This window comes from Pipistrellus hanaki (genome assembly GCF_964339955.1).
Source record: "Pipistrellus hanaki genome assembly, chromosome: 7".
In the NCBI taxonomy this organism is placed as follows: domain Eukaryota; kingdom Metazoa; phylum Chordata; class Mammalia; order Chiroptera; family Vespertilionidae; genus Pipistrellus; species Pipistrellus hanaki.
Window position 1 is genome coordinate 17,262,160 of NC_140509.1, and position 8,183 is coordinate 17,270,342.

The 8,183-nt window shown below is 45.4% G+C and overlaps 1 pseudogene across 1 annotated transcript; it reads left to right on the top strand.

The window, feature by feature from the left end:
• Positions 1 to 7,355: 7,355 nt before the first annotated feature.
• Positions 7,356 to 7,767, top strand: LOC311625458 (phospholipid scramblase 3-like; annotated as a pseudogene). The gene has a single exon. The product of its transcript is annotated as a phospholipid scramblase 3-like (transcript).
• Positions 7,768 to 8,183: the final 416 nt, after the last annotated feature.

An 8,183-nucleotide genomic window follows, 5' to 3' on the forward strand; every position in this document is an offset into this window, starting at 1 on the left:
TGTGACCTCTGTCTTTAGGTATGTATCTTTGTTTTCTTTTTTCTAAGTTTTAAACTTTCCCATGAGACTTGCAACCAGGGGAGCAGTGGTGAGTTGGTAGCTCATCCTGGCCTCACCCCCTGAACCTGTTTCCAAGGCCCTTATTTTGCCTCTGTAACTTGTTTCCTGAGTCCTCCAGCCCAGCCAGCTTACTTTGTCTGCTTCTGTGACTTTCAATAACACCAAAGCAGCTCTCTGAACAGCCTGCTCAAATCTCTTCCAGTGTACTTTTGTTTTGCAAGCTAAGCAAATTTCCTCTTGTGTTAGAGTTCTTGGTTCTGCATTCTTTCTTTGCCAAACTCAAGAACCAAGAGGTGACATTGCCCATAACAGAATCTTAAAAAAAAAAAAAAAAAAAAAAAAAAAAAAAAAAAAAAAAAAAAAAAGATGTCACTAGAACTTGGCTACCAAAGGTTGAAAACACACACACATATATAAACACAATAAAAGAAGAAACCAGCATCTACACTAATAAAAGAGAAAAATGCTAATTGTCCATACCTTAACTACACCCACAGCCAATCAGAGCAAGTATTCAAATTAACCCTAACAAAGATGGTGGTTAATTTGCATAAATTGAGGGAAGGAGGAGTGAAGACTGAAGGCAGCATAGAAGGAAGAGTGAGGGAAAGTGTGGGTTGGGCAGGCAGCAGCAGGAGCAGCGATGGCGGTGGTGGCATGCCAGGTGGCAATGGAAGGGAAAGTGGTAGAGGGAGGAAAAGTGCAGGGGGGGCAGTAGCTGAGGGAGGGAAAGTCTGAGGTTGGGGGCAGAGATGGCGGGAGGGAAGGGAAAGCACCAGGCAGCGGCAGGAGGGAAAGCACAGGGCATTGGTGGTGGTGGGAGGGAAATCGCGGAGGGTGGAGAGGGAAATCGCGGAGGGTGGCAGCAGCAGGAGGAAAATTGGGGGTTAGGGGGTGGGGAGCAGAGGTGGCAAGGAAAACGCAGGGCTGGGGGGGTGGGGGGCGGAAGCGGTGGTTATGGTGGGCGGGCAGCCCACCAGAAGCCCTGTTCTTGCAGGAATCTTTCTGCAACGGGTTTCTAGTCTATATCTGAAACTTAATTATAAAATTATAAAAGCAGTTGCATACATCATGGCTATAACATCTTGCGGGCAAAATTCAACCTAGTAACTGGTCAAATCAGTCCACTTGAGGCTGATTGTTGCTTTATACTATTCAGTAAGATTGTGTTCGTGCTGCAAAGGTCTCTGTATCGCAGGGCTACACATCTCTAAACTTGCCTGGAAACTGGGGCCCACACACTTAAAAATTCTCTAGACCCTACGAAATCCAAACATCTGTCATCCACAGAATAAAGTGAAAGTAATTTTTTGTTGTTGTTGTAAATTTGAATTCCAAGAAACCTGAACATCATACCCCTTTGAATACTTTTTTCCCTCTTGTCCTACAATTTATAGCTTTTCCCTTCTTCCCCTCGAGGTTCTTTCATTGATTTCATAATTAAATTGACATAAGACAGATGCACAGGAGAAAAAATGGGAGCCTCCTAAATGTATGAGACTCATAGGTAGCCAGGCAGTTGAGAAAGGGATGGATAGGGTCAGGGGCTTCAAAGGAGAGAAAGATGATTCATTCATAGGACAAGAAGAGCAGAGGTTTGATAAAGACAAGTTTGACCACCCAGAAAGACAAATGAGTCTTTCTGATGTAAACAGTTATCTCTGGTGTTAGTTCCCTTCCTGGCAGAGGCTTCCCCATCTAAACTTGTTGAGGCGCTTGAAAGAGAGACACAAAGCTTCCCCAGGATCTCAACTGCCTTGCACTCAAAGCAAACCACATGACAAAGTGGCACATTTTGGGGGGTATACCCTAATCCCCTCCACTTCTATAATCTGGAATGTCGGTACACACTCCTATATTTAATTTTGTTTTAGTCTTTTCTTCTTGTAATAAATTATACGAAAGCTTACTGGCTTAAAATAATAAATATGGCCTCACAGTTTCGGAAGGTCAGGCATTTGGGATGGCTTGACTGAGCAGTTTTGGCTTTAAGTTTTTTATTGCAACTGAATGCAAGGATCTGTAGGCTCCAGGCATTTATCTCTCTGATGGTTTAGCTGCTTTGTAATTGACTCATTATGACATGCAAATTGGTTCTGCTTGTTGGTTGGAACACTCTTTATTGGCCTCTCCACAGGAATGCTTGAATGCTCTTATGACAGGGTAGTTACTGAGCCCCAACAAGTGATCCAAGAGCACTAGGCACTATAGAACCTTTGATGACAAAGTTTGGGAAGTCAGCCCCTATAGTATTCTGTTGGTCCTCAGGTAAGAAAGAGGTTACACAAAAGCATAAATAATGAGGCAAGAATTACTGAAAATGTCACCATCATCCTAGGAAGTAGAGCTTATCCCTCCCAACTTCACATTCAACAGTGGTCTGGGTGGAGACATCTGTCCATTCAATAAGCATTCAGAAGAGACTTGAGTTCTCAGAGCAAGAAAGAAATAAGAAGGACAAGGGCTGCAAATCTATTTTCAAGAGCTAAGGGATAGCAAGCAGAGGAATACTTTAAAAGATGACAGATGAAAGACTCAGGTCCCTTAGAGAATCAAGAAAAGAAAGAGACAGAAGTTAGGAAATGCTAAACAATTTGAAAACCACAGGAAGAAACAAAAATTCTTAAGTCTCCACAGGATAACTCATGAATTTTATATATTATTGGTACACGACAAATTTAGATGAGGAAGGCGGCTCCCCAGTTTCTGAATAGTCAGTGGGACAGTAACTCTTTTTTTAAAATATATATTTTATTGATTTCTTACAGAGAGGAAGGGAGAGGGAGAGAAAGTTAGAAACATCGATGAGAGAGAAACATCGATCAGCTGCCTCCTGCACACCACCTACTGAGGATGTGCCTGCAACCAAGGTACATGCCCTTGATCATAATCAAACCCAGGACCCTTCAGTCCACAGGCTGATGTTCTATTCACTGAGCCAAACCTGTTTCTGCAGGACAGTAACTCTTTCCATCTGACTGTATGAATAGTCAGTGAGCTTAACTCGCCAAACTGGAGGACTTGTGAAGCACACTCCCTTCTACTTCCCTAATTGACTGCCTCTCTTCCATCAGCCTCCATCGACTCTGGAAAAGGGAGAGACCTTCTTATCTGGGTTATGCAGCACTAGTGTTGGTACTTTGAAAGTGTAAAATCTAGAACCTAAATGAAAATATGGGCTTTCACTTCCAGAAAAGAGTGACTTAGAAGTAAATTGTTAGTGACTCATTTTAAGCATTTGGTTTCTTTCCTTCAGGTGGAACATTAGCAACTCCTGAAATAAACCTCTAATTGGTTATGTTTCAATAATGACAATATTTGTGGGATCACTTTATACACTACCATCTCCTACACATTTACCGAAATGAAATATCTTAAATAAAATAATTTTATTGTCATTATTGTTATTTTTAGTATTTATTATTGTTATCATCTGAACACCACCTGGCATTATAATTGCATTTGTGAAGCTCTGTATTTCTGCTGTGGCCAGCAAGACCGAGATCCCCTCAAATTTAAGAAATCACTAATAGTATGGAATTTTTAAGTGGGAGACAACAGGGAAAGCAAGTCCTATGGATGTTCCACAAAGGGCTTTCCTAAATCTAAGAGGAGGAATGACCTGGGAATTCCTGTGTGTATGAGTGGAAAGTAAAATGTGCTGTAACTTGAGCAGTGCCAAGGAGAAGTACAGATGGATGAAGAGATAGCCAGGCAGATGGTGCCAAGCACAGCAGCTGCTGGGAGTGATTGCTGAGCAGGTGGTGTGATGGCATAGGCCATAACAGCCATCAGCGGTGAGAAGTCTAAGTTCATGTTAGAAGATTCTGGAACAGCTGTCTTGAACCTGGTACAAAATGAAGTCATTAATTTCAGTGACCATTTGTTAGTGTACACTGGTTGTTGAGTGTTAGCTAAAGACAACCAATGGTTATCGATCGGGAGTATGCCTCTCTAGAAATACAGTCATTGATTGCATATTTCCAGTAATCTGATTGAGTAAAACAAATATTACTAGCTGAGTGTATCCTTTCAGGAATAAGAAGGAGAGGCAATATTTCACATTGGGATTATTATTGATTTTTTTTAAGTACTACTATATTACATAATTTATTAATCATTATAGCAAGTGTTCCTTAAGGTATGGAAACCTTCAGCTGTATAACAAACGCATGGGATAATGGCTGAAAAAGTACATGCTCCTGGGTTCTTTCCTAAAATGGTTCACTCACACATTCTATCAGTAAAGTCCCAACTCTGTAACTAACGGCCTTCTGTAGGGGAGTCCCATGCACAGTAAGTGTAGAGTCTCCACCATAAGGACACTGGGTGAGTGGGTGGCAGGGTGGGTATAAGAGAAATGAAAGTTTATGTGAATAGGTAGAGTTGCAAATGAAAGGACATATTTGCCTTCTGTATATGGAAATTCAAATGGGATACTTATGAATTTCATTTAAGGTTAGATACAAACACTTAAATGCTCTTTCTCCAGGTTTCTGCCGGCTTTCTCTGCTGGACTGTGCTCTACAGACTATTTAGGTTTACTTTCTGAACAACTTCTTTACTCATCTCTTAAAGTGGCTCCACTCATACTTGGGTTATTTGCTATAATTCCCAGGTCTGCAAATTGGCAAGTGTAATGACGGGAGAGATAAGTAAATATGGATCTAATTAGGAAAAAAGATGAGGAGTGGGCCTGAAGAATCAACAGAGATTGTTACTGGGACCTCCATTTATGTATGTATGTATGTATGTATGTATGTATGTATGTATTTAAGTCTGTGTGGCTTCATGCACTGACCCAAAGAAATTTTTGAATAGGAATTTGCAGAACAGAAAGAAAAAACTGTTGAAGACTGAATTGGCAGATAAGCCCTGACTCACTGATGGAATGTAGGTTACAGATTGCATTGGGCAAATCTCAAGACCCCCTGGGGTTAGGGTATTGAGTAGCGCTGGGAGCTGATTGGTTGGAGCTGAGGACATTTCTGAGGTTTGATCCCACATCCCTCAGTTTGCTCTCACAGGAAAGTATTCAGGAGGTGGTTCTACCTTAGCGCTCAGGAGCAGAAACATAACTTAAGTCAAGATGTTATTTTTAGGTTCAAGCTACTGTTTTATGCTGCCTTGAGGAGTTAGTAATCCTCTGGGGGAAAGGTTAGGTCTCTGGGGTAGGGAGGAAGCAGGAGGATGAGAAGGGGAAATGATTTTTAGAACTTGGATTTAGAACTAAATTTAATGAAAGTCATATTAAGTTTCAAGAACAGATTAAAATACTCATTGCTAAAAAAAATTGAATCTTCAGGAAATTAAAAAATGAAAGATTTATGTAGGTAATTGGATAATTCTGCAATGTTTTACTTTTAGACAAGAATAGTAAAGTATATTGCCCATATTAAAAAAAAAAAGAAGAAGAAGAAAAAGGAGAAGAAGGAGAAGGAGAAGGAGAAGAAGGAGAAGAAGGAGAAGGAGAAGGAGAAGGAGAAGGAGAAGGAGAAGGAGAAGGAGAAGGAGAAGGAGAAGGAGAAGGAGAAGGAGGAGAAGGAGAAGGAGAAGGAGAAGGAGAAGGAGAAGAAGAAGAAGAAGAAGAAGAAGAAGAAGAAGAAGAAGAAGAAGAAGAAGAAGAAGAAGAAGAAGAAGAAGAAGAACAAGAAGGGAAAGAAAGCTATTCATATAATTCAAATAAAAATCATCAGCCCCTCATCCAGGCTGGCCAGACACACACCCTGAAGAGGGTATGGCCAGCCTGAAAACAGCCCTCAGCCCCTCACCCAGCCTGGCCACACCCCCATGGCCGGATCCCTGTAAAGGGGCAGTCAAACATCCCTTGAGGGGTCCCAGATTGGAGAGAGTGCAGACTGGGCTGAGGGACACCCTCCCCACCCCTGTGAACAAATTTCATGCACCAGGCCTCTAGTTAGGATATAAATGACCAAAGGCTCAACCCAATGCCAGGCTAGGGAGCTGAGGGAATGGGAGCTGATCAATCAGTGGCAGCAGTGACTGGCAAGCAGCTGAAAGGTAGACTTCTTGGCTCCTCCTCCTGGCCCTCAGACTCCAATCAATAGGTGGTGGAGGTGGGGCAGAACTGGGGACTGTCCCCCTTAGTAGTCCTTCAGGTTCAGTCTCAAGAGGACAGGCCAGACACCAATGGACCAATGCTGCCAGCATAATCCTGACAGCGTTGCTGGCCTCCTGGAACTTGGCCTCAAGCTCTATGGCCGCTTTCCCTCCCTAGATGTTCCACAAGGAAGAAAGGATACCGCCAACAGTGCCAGGGATGACCAACCGTGACTGTTCTCCCCATGCTTCCTCCAGGTCACTCAAGCCTGCCCTGCTCCAGAGGAAGTGTGATCACTGCACCTGGAAGAAATGTAGTAAAAAAATAAAAACCGATGACCAAGGGCCTGCCTCCATGAGCTCTCAGGAGTCTCCGAGCGCTGGGCACCCTGACTATTTTAGGTGCTTCAGGTGAGCGGGGGATGCACAGGGGTCAGGAAACCTTCTGGAGGTCAGGCCATTGGTCTGATCATGTATCCATCCATCCTGCCATCTGCTAACAGTCACCTCTGCAGAGAATGGGAGAACAAAGAAAGGAAACCCCAGAAAGAATCCAGGGTCCCAGGTACCGGTACTCTGCCCCACCCGCTGACACTTTTGGTTTCTCCCAGAGTCAAAGGCGCTGTCACAGAGACCCTGGACAGGAACCTGGTGCAGCTGCCTCTCTAAGTTTGCCTGTTCGTCTTTCTGTCTATCTCTGTGTCTGTCAGGCTGTCCCCAAGGTTGCCTCCACTTCTAGAACTAAGCTTCTGGTATAGCAACAACCCGTGAACCTTCATCCCTTTCCTATAGAAGGATACTTGCCGCCCACCCCACCCACAGGCTATACCCTTTCACCCCCTCCTCCCTACCCTGTGACCACTGGGTACCCGGAGCAGATGCAGCATCCTGGGCCCAGACCAGTGCCAGCACCCGCCCATGTGCCTGCCCCTGTGCCCGGCTTCACTCTCTTTCCTCACCCGGCCCCAGTGCCCTAGAGTCTGCTGCTGGGCCCGCTGCTAACCTCTTGCCACTGCCAGAGTGTCCTCTGGCCTCAAATTCTTGGTGCTGATTGACCAGATTCTGATTCACCAGAGGGCTGCTCCTAGGCTGGGAGACAAGTAACTGGTATGAACTGCGCTAAGGTCTGGACAGCCTCTGTGTCAGGCGGCTGAAGAGAGCAACTGCTGTGCACGTCTGTTCTGCAGGCCCTCCGGCTCCTTCGCATCTGTCTGGTGGACTCCGGGGATTGAGAGATGGAAGTACAGTCACCACCAGGCACCACCATTGGCCATACGCTGCAGACCTGGCATCCCTTCCTCCCCAAGTTCTCCATTCAAGACACCGATCGCCATATGATCCTGTGAGTGGTGGGGCCCTGCTGGACCTGTGGCTATGGCACAGACACCAACTCTGTGGTGAAGACTCTATATGAGCCCCGCAATGTGGGCCGCATCAGCTAGCGGGGGGGAGGGGGAGAGTGAAAAAGAAGGGGAGGGAGAGGGGATCTGCTCCAAGAAGCCCTCCTGGATGCAGATGACTCTGGCTTGCAGTTCCTGCTGGATCTGGACATGAGAGTGAAGGCTGTACTGCTGGGAGCCACATTCCTCAGTGACTATATTCTCTGAGAAGTGAGGAGGCACTGGTCACTCTGCCATCACCAGTTAGATGGCATCTTAGGCTGAGGACTATCACCTCAGCCAGAAGTCAAGATGGTCACCTGGCCAGGCCCCTCCTCAGAGGCAGCCCCTTTCCTCTGTGTGCACTGCAGAGGACAGACAGGGATGCCTAAGAGGCTGGGGCCATGGTGCCCCATCCTTACCCTACTCCCCTGGCCTCCTTTACCTTCACCTGTGGCCCCCACAGAAGGGTATGTATGAGAACCCTTCCCATACATACCCTCACACCACTGTCTCCGGCCATCCCTCAGCACACAGGCATATCGCTTTCAAACTTGCCCTACTCACTTCCTCTCATCCCCTTCGAGGGCCTCTACTTTGGATGGGGCCTTTAGAATCCAGGGCTCTGGGGTTTTACAACACAGCTGGGGTTGGAAAGGGCAAATAGCACCAAAGATGGCTGAT